The sequence below is a fragment of the Myxine glutinosa genome, chromosome 4, assembly GCF_964187855.1.
Source record: "Myxine glutinosa chromosome 4, kmMyxGlut1.1, whole genome shotgun sequence".
NCBI lineage: Eukaryota > Metazoa > Chordata > Myxini > Myxiniformes > Myxinidae > Myxine > Myxine glutinosa.
In genome coordinates this window covers 150,793,502-150,809,984 of record NC_136264.1, presented here as the reverse complement: position 1 = coordinate 150,809,984, position 16,483 = coordinate 150,793,502, and the positions used below count along the sequence as shown (strand labels likewise).

Here is a 16,483-nt window from a genome sequence, read left to right as displayed (position 1 = left end):
GGCAGGCCGACGCGCGACTGATGCCGCTCGTTGAAAACCCAGACCCCGCGGTAGGGGAGGTAGTAACCAATCTACCCTCCCCAGCCCCAGACCTAAGCCCTGTCCCGGGGTTTCAGGCACCACCTATCCTTTCTGCGCTCCCGCCACCACCTCCCTGCAACCCCGCTACCATCGCGCCCCAGTTACCCCAGAACCATCCGAGCCAGGGAAACCTGTTTGCACAGCTCGGGGCTAACGGGATAGATAACGGGACCGACATCGCAGGGTTCCCACCACCGATAGGACAGGACAGGTTATACCCCTCGCTGGTAGGCTGTGATGGGAACGAGACCCCCCGAACCACCGGAATGTCTAGTTTATACCCCCCATTGAAGGCATGCCCTGGATTAACAGAGGGAGAAAAATTGTGCCCCCTACAAGTCATCGGAGTTGATGCAGCAGGTCATGGGGTTCGAGAAAGGGTACCATGGAAGGAATCCGCCTTAACGGTGATGTGGGAAAGGATTCAACATTTGCTCATCGAGGACCCACGACAGATAGCACCGACCATAGCGAATTGGATCACATGCGAGCATGGCGATTGCGACTTTCGAGATATAACCCATATGGGCACTTCTGTGCTCCCACCCAAGGTATGGGAGAAGGCTAAGCAAAGAGCACAGTGGCCGATGGCAGACCCAAGGGCGGTGGGTGCAAACCCCCAGATAACACAAGCGCAATGGGGTGATCTAAAGGCCCTGCTGCTAGAGTCTATTGAGCAGGCGCTGTTGCCAGCAGGAGGTCCGGATTGGGGAAAGATCGGGGCCATAAAACAAAAGGCAGGAGAATCAATTGGGGATTACCGGGAAAGGTTTGAAAGGGCCATCGTGCGCTGGGGAGGACTGGGCCCGATGCTGATGACAGAACTACCCAACCCATTGGTAAACCAATATTTAATAGAGGGGCTTCGGCCAGCATTAAAGAAACAGGTACAGTTAGTCCTTTTCGGCTGGAAAGGAATGACAACCAACGAGTTATGCGACAAGCTGGAACAATGCCCGGGCTCCTCCTTAGAGGAGAAGAAGGATATTAAGGAGGAAATATTGCAAATGTTTGTCCAGGAGAAACGGGCTCAATTTAATCAAAATAAAAAGGGGGATCAGAGTCAGAGCCACATACGCGAACAGTGCCAGAAGTGGGGGCCTGTCCGAGGTTATGAGGACCATGGGAGGGGGTGTTTGCCTTTCTATAGGGGCCAATTCCCCAATGGAGAGTGGATCCACCACGAAAACAACGACTGCGACGGTTGTACTGACCAAGACTTTGGACTAATTAATATGGACGAGATAAAACAACAATGGACAATACCACCCCCTCTTCCTCCTCCTCCTCAAAACCCTCAAACCTGGACCGTACCAGGGCCCCCTCCCCAAATTTGGTACCCACCAAGACCCCTTCTCCAAACCCCTGGACCACCCCCCAATAGTGGGATGCAGAATGGACCAAGGGGGAACTGGGCCCCGCCTCGGGGTCCGCCGCAATGGCATCCAGTAAACCAGTCACAGTGGGGGCCGCCAGACCGCCGGCTGGGCGGAAGGGGCGCTGTAGAGGGACGACCCATGCCCTCCGCACCACCGGTTCCGCGGGAACCGTGCTTTTATTGCAAGCAAATGGGACACTGGAGACGTGATTGCCCAAGTGCTCGTAAAGGGTTTCCGCCCCAATACAATAAAGGAGCCTATTGACGGGATGCCGGCGGGTCGCCCAAGGAGTGTCCTCTTTTGACCATGACACCGGCAGAGGAACCGACCTTGACGTTGGACGTGGAGGGACGACAATTAGAATTTCTCGTCGATACGAAGGCGGCTCGCAGCACAATTAACAAGGGGCAATTGCCATCTTTGCGCCCCACGGCGAGGAACATTCAAATACTGGGCGTTTCGGGTTTACCCCAAGCGCTTCCTATTTCGGAGGAAGTGCGAGTAACATGCGGCCCGCTGGAGGCTAAACATGCTTTCTTGATGACCACTACCGCCCCGACAAATTTGTTGGGACGGGACTTACTGTGCCGATTGGGCTGTCAAATCTCATGTACAGAGGAGGGAGTCTTCGTAGACGTCACGGAATCTAAACGCGACTTGTTAATGATGGCATTGTCTCGGCCCGGCCCCACCGCGTATTGGTGGCGCTTGGATGAAGGGGCTCTGGCTACTTGGACGCATATCATAGATAATGTGTGTTTGGACAGTCCAGTTCTGCGAGATTGGCTACAACTGCACCAAATTTCGATAAAAAACTTAAAGGATAATCCACCCCATTGCACTGCGTATTATGATGCAAAGGGCGAGGACGAGAATTATCGAGAGAAGGTTAAGGAAAAGCTGGGCGAGCGCACGCCTCTACATTTATCACGGATATGGATCGGCCGTGAGGGGATAGGTATCGAGGCAGTCCTAACCTCGAGTCAGTGTGCGTTGACCCAATACCCCGAAGGAGCGGCCGCCCATGTTACCCTCACTACTGCCAAGGGGTGGCCGCCGGAAAGTGTAGGTTGGATGGTGGGGCGGTTGCGAGAGGTTCCCTTACAAGGTTATCGGTGTAAAAGGGGCCGCTGGACTCTGAAACGGCTCAAAAATGGTGAAGGGTTCTCGATTGACATTAAGACACAACGAAGGGAGGGAGTGTTCGAAGAAGCAGAGTTGCCCCCTAAGGGCACCTATGCCATGAGGGCAGTGCTAACGGACCCGGGTGAGTCAGATTACCTCCTAGCGGAGGTGCCAGACAATTTATGGCCTCAGAGCGATGATGAGGTTGGACGGATGCGAGACGCCGAACCTCTAGTGATATCAGTGCAGCCGGGGATGCGCTTGCCAAACGTAAAACAGTATAAGCTACGACCCGAGGCCGACGTAGGCATAGCACCAGTAATTCAATCCCTGGTGGAACAGAAAATTATCGTGGAAACTAACAGCCCATGTAATACACCAATTTTGCCAGTAAAAAAGCCGACGAAAGACAAATGGAGGTTTGTACAGGATTTAAGGGAGGTGAACAAGGTGATACAGGGCATACACCAACTAGTTCCAAATGGAGAAACCCTTATGATGTCAATCCCGCCGGACGCAACATACTTCACAGTTATCGACCTCTGTTCTGCGTTTTTCTCTGTGCCCATCGCGGCTGAGTCACAATACTTGTTCGCTTTCACCCATAGGGGGCGACAGTATACTTGGACAGTACTACCTCAGGGGTTTTCAGATAGCCCCACTCTGTTTTCCCGGGCGCTGCACCGCGACCTGGCGGATGTGGAATTGACGGGAGCGTCAGTGTTGTTGCAATACGTTGACGATTTGTTGATTTGCTCCCCTTCTAAGGAGGCGTGCGAAATGGATTCCATGGCCCTATTAAAGGCCTTGGCGGCCAAAGGCCACAAAGTAGGCAGACCAAAACTTCAATTTGTGCGGAAGGTTGTAACTTACTTGGGACACGCCATTTCGCATGGGAAACGAGAATTGGATGCTGGACGGGTGACCGCTATCATGGAGATACCTCGCCCACGCTCGCAACGGCAAATGCTGCGCTTCCTAGGTATGACGGGATACTGCCGCACTTGGATACTTGATTTTGCGCTGCTGGCTAAGCCACTGTACGAGGCGACCAAATCAAACGCCCCGGACGAATTCGTATGGACGGATGAATTGAGGCGATGTTTCGAAGGGCTGAAAAAGGCGTTGGTCACGGCACCGTCATTAGGACTTCCGGATTATGCGAAACCATTTACCCTTTACACTCACGCTGTGGGAGGTTTCGCCCAGTCAGTTTTGACACAGACCCATGGGGATAAGGAGCGCCCGGTAGCCTACTTTAGTAAAAAGTTAGACCCGGTCGAACGAGGGTTTCCGGTGTGCCTGCAAGCCGTGGCAGCGGCCAGGTACGCAGTAGAAAGAACAGCGGACATCGTTATGGGACACCCAGTAACGCTACGGGTACCGCATTGCGTCACTTCGCTGTTGTTACAGCGAAGCACACAGCATTTGTCTAACACTAGATTAATGCAATACGAATCCGCACTGATCACTGCAGCCAACATCAAGATCGAACGTTGCACGACACTCAACCCAGCCTCACTGATGCCCACCCCTGAGGAGGGCGAACCCCACGTGTGCGCCGACGTTGTACAGCTAGTCTCCATGGTGCGATCGGATTTAAAGGACAATCCCCTAGAATACCCCAACTGTACATATTATGTCGATGGATCAGCTAGGCGCGCATGGGACGGGTCCCTGTTGTTCGGGTACGCCGTGTGCTCGGATAGCGAAACGGTGGAAAGCGGGCGTCTTCCACCTACATTTTCCGCACAGCAGGCGGAGCTGTGCGCCTTGACCAGAGCGTGCAGCTTGGCGGAAGGCCTTGCCGTCAACATTTACACTGATTCGGCCTACGCTCACGGCGTAGTCCACGATAAAGGGGCCATCTGGAAGATGAGAGGTTTTCTCACATCTGCCGGTTCAGTGATAAAGAATGGCGCGTTAGTAGAAGGGCTCCTCCGAAGCATTTTACTTCCCCGCGCTATCGCGGTAATTAAGTGTCGTGGCCACCAAAGGGCGGACACTGACGTTGCCCGGGGCAATGCAAGGGCGGACGAGGCGGCAGGAAAGGCCGCCAACCAACAGATAGACCGCAACATGCCGATGGTGACACGAGCAAAGGCGACATCCGCACAGATTGCTGACATACCGACTGTGGGACCACCCGCCACACCAACTAAGGACGATATCATAAACTTGCAGAACGCTGCACCGACGGCCGAACACGAGGACTGGCTCAAACGAGGGGCGATACGCCTTGGGCCAGGAGAAATATGGACCCTTGACGGAAAACCTATAGCACCCCAGGCCTTACTGCCTTGGCTGGCACGCATGGCACATCAAAATGGTCATGTGTGCCAGAGGGGGGTGATGGGACAGATAAACTACACTTGGGCGGCACCAGGACTGTCACGGATTGTATCCGAAGTGTGCCGATCATGCGTGGTCTGCCAGCAACACAATAGAGGGGCGCCGCCGAGACATGCACATGACGGGGGACGGCCCCCGCCAAGTGGGCCGTTCGCAACTATCAAGTTCGATTTTACAGAATTGGAACCAAGCATGTCGTTTCGCTATGTGTTGGTAATCGTAGATACGTTCACCAAATGGGTCGAAGCCTACCCATGCGTCAAGTCCGATGCCCCGACAGTAGCGAAGCGCCTCGTGCGGGATTTTATGTGCAGATTTGGCATCCCCCAGATAATTTCGTCAGATCAAGGGGGCCATTTCACGGCGCAGGTGGTTAAGGGCATCCTGAAGGCGTTGGGCGTTAAACAGTCCTTCCATTGCGTTTACCACCCACAGTCATCGGGACTTGTGGAACGAACGAATAAGACTTTAAAGAATAAACTAGCGAAACTTTGCGCAGACACAGGCTTGAGGTGGCCGGAGGCTCTCCCGCTTGCATTGATGAGCATCCGTTCCACCCCGGGTCGCACTACGGGCCTTTCCCCCCACGAAATATTAATGGGACGACCTATGAGCTTGCCCGTTTCAGCACCAACGGACATGTCCACCCTTGCTTTGCCAGTGATGGATGACATGCTTTTGAGGTTTTGCATAGGCTTGTCCAATGTGGCACGCAGCATCCATGCTCGAGTACGAGAGGCGCTGCCTGAACCAATAGGCCACGCCATCCACGACTTCCAAGCCGGCGACTGGGTGCTCGTAAAGCACTTCACCCGCAAAGCTGCTTTGGAGCCACGGTGGAAGGGACCATTCCAGGTGCTACTGACCACACCGACGGCAGTCTTCTGCGAGGGTAAACCTTCGTGGATCCACGCCACCCATTGTAAGTTGTCCATTCCCGCACCACAAGCCACACAAGACACCGCACCTCATACTGCTGAAGACACCGCACCTCACACTGCTGAAGACAATGCACCATCTAGGGCACTACAGTCTCCTAAGGGCGGCGATGACGGTCATGGTGATGGGAATTCTGGGTAGCTGCCACAAACCCCCTGCCAAAGATAGGCTCTTGCGCTTTGATCTATCGAGAAAGGACCTCCCCAAATACCCAGGACACGACAACTATTCAGCATTTCCCCTCTACCCCGTCAAGTATATAACGGCTCGCTGGGGAGACAAAGTAGCGGTGAATTGCTGTAACTTGGAAACACGCTTTAAGTGGTTATCTGTAAGATGGGTGGAAGCTATAGTGGTACACAATAAGACACCACAGGCACGCATGACAAGACCACGCCTAGTCCTGACTAAGGTTAGGAAAGTGGAAAATGGAACATACACTGGGGACATAAGCAGTCGATATGCCCCAGGATATCGATGGGGCAAGGGCATCGAGAATACTACCCTCTTATTGCAGTATACCCCCATTGGCCCAGATACAACAATGATACTTGAATGTGGAATATGGCCCCCTCGCACGTTAATCCCAAATGGAACTGCACCCTACTTCCGACCTAGTTGTGCCGCCTACGTCATTAAAACCCCGCCTGCCCAGGAAGTAAGAAGGAAGCCAGAGGAGAACACATACTGGAAGGTCGCACGGCATATGGCCACATTACAGAATAGGACACGGTGTTGGATGTGTATGCACCTTCCCCGCACCAGCACAGCAGGAATACCAATGGTAGTGTTACCCCTATCGCTTAATGATTTGTGCTCGAAGCCACTAGACACCAAATGCATTAGTACAACCCTGACAAGCCAAGGTTCTGACGGAACTGCGTGTAAACGAGTTTTTCAGTACTCCCCCCCCATCGAGTCCCGACACTTCGAGGAACGTCCGGCGCCGGTTTGAGTCAAGCCGGCGAGGGGGGCCCTCTGCTTAGAAGGAAAGGGCCAAATAATGGTAGGCAAATCCGTGTGTAGAAATACCCTCCTCGCGGACCCTAGGAAAGGGAAACACAGGCTGTTAGTGAATGTTACAAGTTCGCCCCTACATAACCTCACACACCTCCAGTTGGCATGGGAAGGGGAAAACGGGACAAACACTATCCCAGACCTTCGCACTTGCATGACCACTCATTTAGTGGCTCCGCACGGGACCATGTTTGTATGCGGGAACAAAGCTTACCCGTATTTACCTGATAATTGGGGAGGAATTTGCTATTTAGGATCAGTTTTCCCAGAGATGGAAATGCGACAACACTTGCATAATACCCCTGCACTCATAAGGACACAACGAAGCACCTATTGGCACGACGACGACACCACCACCTTACACGGCGCTGATTGGGAGAAGGCCGTTGGTTTCTTCTTCCCATGGGCTGGGACGGTCATGAGCAGTTACCGCATTGACAAAATTGCGTTAATCTTAGAACAGGTGGCCAACGACACCGCTACAGCACATGACGAAATGTTGGACACGGTTGTCCACCTGCGCACCATGGTTATGCAAAATAGGGTTGCGTTAGATATGCTATTGGCAGAACGAGGAGGGGTATGTGGGATAATTGAGGGTAGATGTTCCACTTTTATTCCTGATCCTTCACAAGGGGTCAGTGCTGCTATTATAAGGTTAAGGGAAAGTGCTCATATATTGACAAAGGATCGAATGGATCGGGAAGCCTCCCACCAGTGGCATACTGACTGGTTTAAAGGATGGACGGGTACGATAGTAAAGTGGATATTGACCGCCTTGGCAATAGTCCTTGGAATCGTGGTTTCTTGTGTACTAATTAAGGCTTTAGTCCTTGCGTGTGTGAGAAAGTTTACCACAGGATGGACACTGAAGACGACACCAGAAAAGACCATGGTGATGACCGACAAGCTGACCGTGGGTCCAGATGACACTCCGGCCGTCGACGTGACGGCAGATCGCGGATCCCGGAACGACGACCCGAACGAGTCACTGGGCCGCGACAATGAGATCTCCGCTTCCGAAGATTGTTCTTCCATTGTTGATATTGCCGATAATGATTTTGATTACACAGTTGCGGACCTCAGAGCATTCCAGGCTGCCAGGACGCCGATTACTCTGGACCCCAACATGTCGCATGCAGACGCCAACGAGTTCCTAAGGCAGACCTCTCAGTTTTTCTCGATGTGTAAGGCTATGACTGTTGCTGGCCGCTTGCGCTGCAGGCCTACGCCACCTGAGAATAATGTTACTGATGATGATGTGGGCCACTTGCAAGGGTCCCCGACTGATGATTATGTCTCAATGCAGGCTTTGCCTCTGTATGTTTCACGAGCTCACCTTTATGTCTCACAAGCTCACAGTGAGTCAAATGTCACTGACCCAATCCTGGATGTGGACCCAACTGCAACCCCAAGCCTGGATGGTGAGGAACCCAACATTGGAGATACTTTGAGTTCCGAATCTGATTGTTTTGAAGATTCATCCATGGAAGATTCGTCCATGGATGACGGCGGTGGAAGCAGCATCGCCTCGGACGACCTCGACTTTGACCCAAAGGAAGTTTCTCTCCCTCCTTTGGACCGTTATGCTTTGTTTTTTGGCCATAGGTTTAAGCCACCTGATACTGATGACATTGTGTCTTCCCCAGATCACCAGCATATAAGAGACCTCATGAACATGAATATCGATTGAGCGCTGAAGATCTACAAGTATTTCACCTGGGGAAGCCTGGGCGAGCTCCAGTCGGGGGGGAGTCCTGGCCGCACCTCTGTGGTCGAAGGGTGGGTCGGGAGATCCTCCTGGGTGTGGACCCCAGCTGAACCAGAGGTCTTCGTTGTGGATCTGACACGCTATTCGATCTTCATGCCTCTACGGTCTCACATCATACACCCATCTACACCTGACTTACATCATACACCCACATACACCCGCATACACCCACATACCCGCGGATCATCCTGCTGAGTGCGATGTGTGGTACTTTGGGTACGGGACATGCTCACTGGGCTGCCTTCGCGTGGTATGTTTAGTGACACGGCCTATTTAACATTTCACTACTCTTGGAGGATTTTACATGCCATTTGATCACCCTGTCTTTACGGACTTACATTGCATACTCACATACAGACGCGAATCATCCTGCTGGGTGCGATGTGGAGTGCTTTGGGCACTACATGCTCACTGGGCTGCCTTCGCGTGATATGTTGAATGACTTTCCTGATTTGTTTTGTTTCTGCTTGGTTTGAAATAAAGGCCTTTGATTGGCTCGTAGATAACGTTGTATCTTAGATCCAAAAGGGCGGTATGTAGGGAGCTGTTATGCCCCTCCCCCTTTGTTAATTCTTGTTGCTCTACCAATTATCAAGTATATCCAATTATATGTTTTGTTTTGACTGATTGCTGTATTCTTTTATAATACTTAGTCCTTTCTTGTGCATTGAGGATGTGTAATACCCTAATAAGGAGTTCTGTGCTTGTGAGCTCTTGCCCTGTGTTGGCATAATCTCTTGTTCCACTTTTTGGCCTTGGTTGCAGCTGCTATCTCTCAGCCTCCCACATGACTTTGCCAATATCCTGTAGGCTGACACATTTATGAGTGTCCACTCCCTTTGTACTTTCCCAACCAAGGTCTCTATACAGAAAGTTGTAAACATGTTGCCACATATTGCTGACCATCTCCTTATCTGAGCTAACCCATGAGTGGCCTTGGATGAACTTCCTTTAACTAACTGAACAACAGGATGGGACTAATGGTGGGAGGACCAATGAGCCCATTCTTTCTCTGTATCTTGTGAGCTAAAGCCACACCCTATATTCTTTATATAAAGCAAGTTTAAATCGAATTATTTCAGAGCATCTTGTTGTAGTGTTGGTCATTTTGTGTGAGCCTCCTGCGACATCCTGCTTTCCGCAAGCTTGTGTAACGAGTTCTAATAAATATATCCGTTGCTCCTTTCTCTGAGTCCCAAGTTCTAAGTCCCATTCCGACATATATATATATATATATATATATATATATATATATGTATATATATATATATATATATATATATATATATATAATAATAATAATAATTCATTTATTTTGTATAGCGCTTTTCCAGAAGCCCAAAGGCGCTTTGACAGAGTGGAAAACATAATGCATAACAATACATGAAAACAACAATTGCAAAAAGACAAGAATCAAGAAAACAAACAGCAGCGATATACGGCATATATATAAGACAAGAATCAAAAAGACAAGACAAGAATCAATAGGGAAATATTTAAAGCAAAAGGAGGGAGAAGGAGAAGAGATAGTCAGGGGTTAAATGCTGTGGGTTGAATGTTGAATGCAGCGTTGAACAGGTGGGTCTTTAGTGATGTTTTGAATGTGGTGAGTGAGGAGGAGTCTCTGATGGTGTGAGGTAGTGAGTTCCAGAGGGTGGGAGCAGCGATGGAGAAGGCCCTGTCCCCCCAGGATCTGAATTTGGTCCGGATGGAGGGGGTCAGGAGGTTGGTACCAGCAGAGCGGAGGTTGCGGGTGGGAGTGTGTCTGGAGAGGAGGTCAGCCAGGTAGGATGGGGCCAGGTTATGGAGGGCTTTGTATGTCAAGAGGAGGATTTTGTACTGGATTCTCTGGGGGATGGGGAGCCAGTGAAGCTTGTAAAGGACGGGGGTGATGTGGTCACGGGTCCGGGAATGAGTGAGTAGACGGGCAGCGGAGTTCTGAATGTATTGGAGTTTATTGGTGATTTTTGAGGGTGAACCATAGAGGAGGCTATTGCAGTAGTCCAGACGGGAGGTGATGAAGGCGTGGATGAGGGTTTCTGCAGCCGTGGAGGAGAGGGATGAGCGGAGACGGGCAATGTTTTTCAGGTGAAAGAAGGCTGACTTTGTGATCTGTTTAGTGTATTTGTCGAAGGAAAGGGTTTGGTCAAAGATGACGCCAAGATTCCGGATGTGAGGGGAGGTGGATACTGGGATACCGTCGATGTTGAGGGCAAAGTTATGGGTGGATTTTGTGAGCGTTTTTGGGCCAATGATGATTATTTCAGATTTATCACAGTTAAGCTTGAGGAAGTTGATTTGAAGCCAGGATTTTATTTCAGTGATGCAGTTTGTCAGGATAGAGTGGGTGTCGGTGGAGACGGACTTGGTGGAGATGAAAAGCTGGATGTCATCGGCGAAGCAGTGGAATTGGAGACCATGACGGCGGATTAAGTGACCGAGCGGGGACAGGTAAAGGATGAAGAGGAGGGGGCCAAGAACTGAACCTTGGGGGACACCTTGGGGGAGGGGAGCAGTGGGGGATTTGCAGTTATTGATGGAGATGAACTGGCATCTGTCAGAGAGGTATGATTTAATCCAAGAGAGGGCAGTGCCGGTGACGTTAAAGGTGGATTCAAGTCGGGTGAGGAGGATAGTGTGATCGATGGTGTCAAAGGCAGCGCTGAGGTCGAGGAGGACGAGAATGTTGAGGTTGCCAGCGTCAGAGGAGAGGAGAAGGTCGTTGGTGATTTTGAGGAGAGCAGTTTCAGTACTGTGGTTGGAGCGGAATCCGGATTGGAATGTTTCATACAAGTTATTGGCAGAGAGATGATGTTTGAGTTGAGTGGCTACAGCGCGTTCCAAAACTTTTGACAGAAAGGGTAGGTTGGAGATGGGTCTGAAGTTGTTTAGGGTGTCAGGGTTTAGACCAGGTTTTTTTAGAATGGGGGTAACAGCAGCAATTTTGAGGGAAGGTGGGACGATGCCTGTAGACAGGGAGGAGTTTATTGTTGCAATGATAAGTGGAGAGAGAGCAGGGAGGGAGGCTTTGACAAAGCTGGAGGGGATGGGGTCAAGAGTGCAGGTGGCAGTTTTCATTCCTATGAGGAGTTCAGAGAGGTCAGTAGGAGAGATTGGGGAGAACCGAGACAGGGGATGGCAGGACAAGGGGGGGCAGGTGGTTGGAGGGGGAGCGGGTGCGGCGGTGGTCAAGCTGTTGTAGATGTTGTCAATTTTGCGTTGGAAGAAAGAGAGGAAGGAGATGCAGTTGTCTACTGTGAATGACTGGGTGGTGGTGTTCAGGGGGCGGAGGAGTTTGTTTATTGTCGAGAAGAGTGCTTTTGGGTTTCCGGAGCCAGAGTGGATAATTTGAGAGTAGTAGGCAGAGCGGGCGCGGGAGAGGGCATCTTTGTAGTGTTGTATGTGGTCCTTGTAGGCTTGGGAGTGAACTGTGAGACCCGTTTTATTGCGGAGTCTTTCAAGTTGGCGAGCACGAGTTTTCATCAGGTGGAGTTCAGGGGTAAACCAGGGAGCAGAATGGGTGAAAGAAACTGTTTTGGTTTTTACAGGCGCAAGCTGGTCAAGGCAGGAGGAGAGAGTGTGGTTGTAGTAGTCAGTGAGGTCGGAAGGGGTGTGGAGGTCAATGAAGGGAGAAGTGGACATTTTTTCAGAGAGGGTGGATGAGAATGAGGTAGGTGAAAGAGCGTTTAGCTTACGGAAGTTGATTGTGCGATAATGCCTTGGTGTTGGGGCGGGGATGTTGATGGTCAGAGTGATGGCTAAGTGGTCAGAGAGGGTGAGGTCGGAGCCATAGAGATGGTGCAAATTTAATCCAGTGGAGCAGACAAGGTCCAAAATGTGACCACGGATATGGGTAGGAAAGTCGACATGTTGAGTGAGGTTAAAGCAGGTGAGTAAATCAGTGAAGTCAGTGGTTATTGTGGAGTCAGTGGAGTCCATGTGGATATTGAAATCACCAAGGAGGAGGATTGAGGGGGAGAGGGAACATAGCTGGGTCAGAAAGTAGGAGAAGTCAGACAGGAATGATGGGTGTGGTTTGGGAGGGCGGTAGACGACAGCCATGACTGACTGCGTGTGACCAGAGAGTTTTAAAGCCAGGTGTTCAAATGATGGAGCAGATGAGATGGAGATGAGGTTGATATCTTTTATATAAGATATAAGATATTTTATATAAGATATTTTATACACATATCTTTTTTTTTAATGAGTGTTTTTTCCTCTTCTACCAATTATGTCTTTCAAGGCTTTCAAGTTTGAAGAAGTAAAAATGGGGAGAAAGAATTTTCCAGCATTTTCTTCCGAGAACTTTCTTGATATTGCTGAAATATATGTAAAATAAATATATTACTTATCTAATATTGAATTAAATAACATATTATTTATTTTATTTCCAATCAACTGAACTTACCTTAAATAAGGCATCATCCAACAAGGAACAATGTTCATTGGTTTAGAATCCAAGGAGTATTCTTTGTGTAATCCATCAGCAGAGTCTCCAAGATAGACCCGACAGGCAGAGTCTCCAAAATGAAACCAGTTTTCAAAGTCTCCAAGGTAAAACTCTTTTCCTGGTTTTATTAAATTTTGTGAGTCTCCAAGGTAGGTATTGAAACCATCTTGGCAGACCTCATAATGTGTTTTTCTCAAATTTAGTGAGTCTCCAAGGTAGGTATTGAAACCATCTAGGCAGAACTCATATGCTTTTCCCAAATTTAGTGAGTCTCCAAGGTAGGTATTGAAACCATCTAGGCAGAACTCATATGCTTTTCCCAAATTTAGTGAGTCTCCAAGGTCGGCTCCAGATTTAGAACCATCTAGGCAGAACTCATCATATGTTTTTCCCAAATTTAGTGAGTCTCCAAGGTAGGTATTGAAACCATCTAGGCAGAACTCATATGCTTTTCCCAAATTTAGTGAGTCTCCAAGGTAGGTATTGAAACCATCTAGGCAGAACTCATATGCTTTTCCCCAAATTTAGTGAGTCTCCAAGGTCGGCTCCAGATTTAGAACCATTTAGGCAGAACTCATGTTTTACCCAAATTTAGTGAGTCTCCAAGGTATAACTCTTTGGCTGGATTATCAAGGTAAAACCCGTTCTGTAGGTCGTAGTTGTTCAAAATGTTTTCAAACAAATCAATAATTTCATCCCAAGTTGTGGTAAAAGCAGTATTTTCATTTTGTATCTCAGATACAATTTCCTGTGAGAGAAAAGAATAATGTATTAAATTAATACAAGATTATTATATGTATAAATCAAACTCTGTAAATATTGAAAGAAACTCTTACCTCCATTGATAAGAGGTTTGAATCCAGTTCATCAATTTGAAGGTTTAGTTCCACACATGTAGTAGGACTCCAAGGAACTCCAAAGTCATCCCACTCAAGCTCAGCACAGTCGTCCATTCTCAATAAAAGCAAAAAAATGTTTAAATGTAGCCTGTGCTTCAACCCTTTATATAAGAATGGTGGCCTTTGGAAATTCCCTGGGAAATTCCCAGCCTTGTGGGGCAGAACATAACAGGAAATGATGTGATAGTGGGTGGGGTTTATAAAAGTGGGTGGGGCTTAGGAAAAAGTGGGCGTAGTTTAGGGGAAAATGATATGTGGCTTAGGGGGAAATCAGATGAGGTCATTAAGAGAAGTTTCACATTTCATCTTCGGTCAACCATAATACCTAAGCCCAGAACCAAGTTCTAATGTAATATTTGTGAATATTTTAGATGGTGATGAGTGTCAAAAGAAAATTAAATTATTCCCCAAAATAAAACAGGATAAAATATTCATTGGTTCTCTGTATAAGTTTAATGAAAAATGGGGATGGGGTAAGAGTATTTTTAATGAGTTAATACAAAAGTGGGGAGGGAGATAGGGGGCTCAATTTGATGAGAGAGTGAGGGTGTGAGTCAATAAGTTTCCTTAATTATTCCCATTCACTTCAATGTTAAATTATGTTAGCTAGAACCAAAATTTTCCCTCTACTATGGTAGTCTAATTTATTCAAGCTCTGATTTGTTTGTTTTTTCTGTGCAGCTCTGAATTCTGCTGAGGTCCAGAAGGAAATCCAACCGTGCCCAATATATTTGCCGCTACATTTAATTTATGGTGTTTGTGCTGAAACCGGTCATCTTTCCTCCAATGTGTTCTTCCTGGTTCTCCCCCACCTCACTTTCTCTTAGCAATCTTCCATTAGGCATGCCTTGTCTTGCTTTTAATTGTTCTACCTTCGGTTATTACCTCTGCCACTGAGAGTGGGTGGATGTTTTGTTTTCACCCCTGTCTGTTTGTCTGTCTGTCTGTCTGTGAACAGGATATTTCAAGAAGTTATGGATGGATTCGGACAAACTTTTGTGGATAGGTTGGATGTGTGACAAGGATGGAGTGATTCGATTATGGTGAAGATCTGGATCCGGCTGCTATAATTTTGATGTGATTCTTCACCATTGAGAGATGGGGCCAAAACAATATATAGCACGATATCTCAAAAAGTTGTGGACGGGTTCGGACAAAACAAGGTGGATCAGTTGGTTTGGTGACAAGAACAAGCCGATTGGATTTTGGTTCAGGTCCGGCTCCAGATCTAGCCTATCAGTGAATACAAACCGTAAACTGTTCACCTGGCGGGGGTATGCACTCTACCGAGTGCTGTTCTAGCTTCCCTCTTGTTTTATTCCTTCTCCGCTGAACATTTAGATTTTTTGTGAATAATCTCTTTCTTATTTAATTTCTGTTGTTGTATGCCTTGAGTAAATGATTTATTTATAATCCATGAGGTTTCACTCATTCGCTTCTGTTGTGTAATTTGATTCCGAGTTAATCCATTGTCGGGGTTTAGAGAATGTTTTTTGTTCAATCCAATGCGCCATCCAAGCTCACATTTAGAACATGCTCCACTCTCAGGATGTTACAAACTGTAAACCCGGAGATGTTTGATAATATATTTCGGAATTAAAATATATTTCCACATTTTACCCCAAAGTTTTGCCCTTGACCGCTTCAGTTAGTTTGCATGGGCAGGTAACCACACTTAATGAGCAGAGCCTTGGCATGTTCAAAGAGATGGCCGAAAATATTACAGATCTTTTTGATCATTTCAATGTCTCACCTTTTTATCGAGATTATGTTTTACCTTTTTGCAGGTGTCTAGCATAGATCGATGAAGTATGGTTTGCTTGTTTTCTTATTGATGGTAAAACAAGTTTGTACATTCATAGCATATGGCATAGTGACACTGCAGCAAATGTATCACGTGATGTCCTTTGTCGTCTAGGACTGGGGACTTGGTGTATCGCTGGTGTAACTACAGGTGGATTCCCGTGATGGGAACTATGAAGCAAATCAGTGTGAATGGATCTACTGTTTATGGTATCCATAACACATGGCAGTTTTACCGCTATCTACACGGGAGCTGGTTCTTAATGGACGGTAATATTATGACTGTGTTTTACACATATAACCCCACCCTTACTGTTACCTATTTATCAGAATTAACACTGTTATTGTAAAATATTTCGGGCCGAATTTACCAAAGGTGTGTAAGATTTAGAGGAGCATAGAATCGCTAATCGTGCGATGATCACCCGTTCAAAGTTAGTCTCCAATGTTTAGATGAAGAGTGTTTATCCAATACGTAGTCAAAACCTAATCATAATTATTGGATACTGCAAAACCATTTGGTATTACGCATGACATATTAGGTAACCCTGTTTCCGTTTCTGGGTAGGCGGAGTCAGTTGCTCGATGATGGCCTGCGGCCTAAGGCCTGCGTGTTTGATCACCGTGTAGGTGAATAAACTCACATGTTCATTTCTGCCTTCTTGAA

General features: G+C 48.1%; 1 long non-coding RNA gene across 1 annotated transcript in view; it reads left to right on the top strand.

Annotated features, from left to right (window-relative positions):
* LOC144891563 (uncharacterized) overlaps positions 1-16,061 on the top strand; it is a 53,366-nt gene extending 37,305 nt beyond the window's left edge. The window contains exon 3 of the long non-coding RNA XR_013622994.1: positions 15,932-16,061. This is a non-coding gene — a long non-coding RNA (uncharacterized LOC144891563). The remainder of the gene's footprint in view (positions 1-15,931) is intronic.
* The last annotated feature ends 422 nt before the right edge of the window (positions 16,062-16,483 follow it).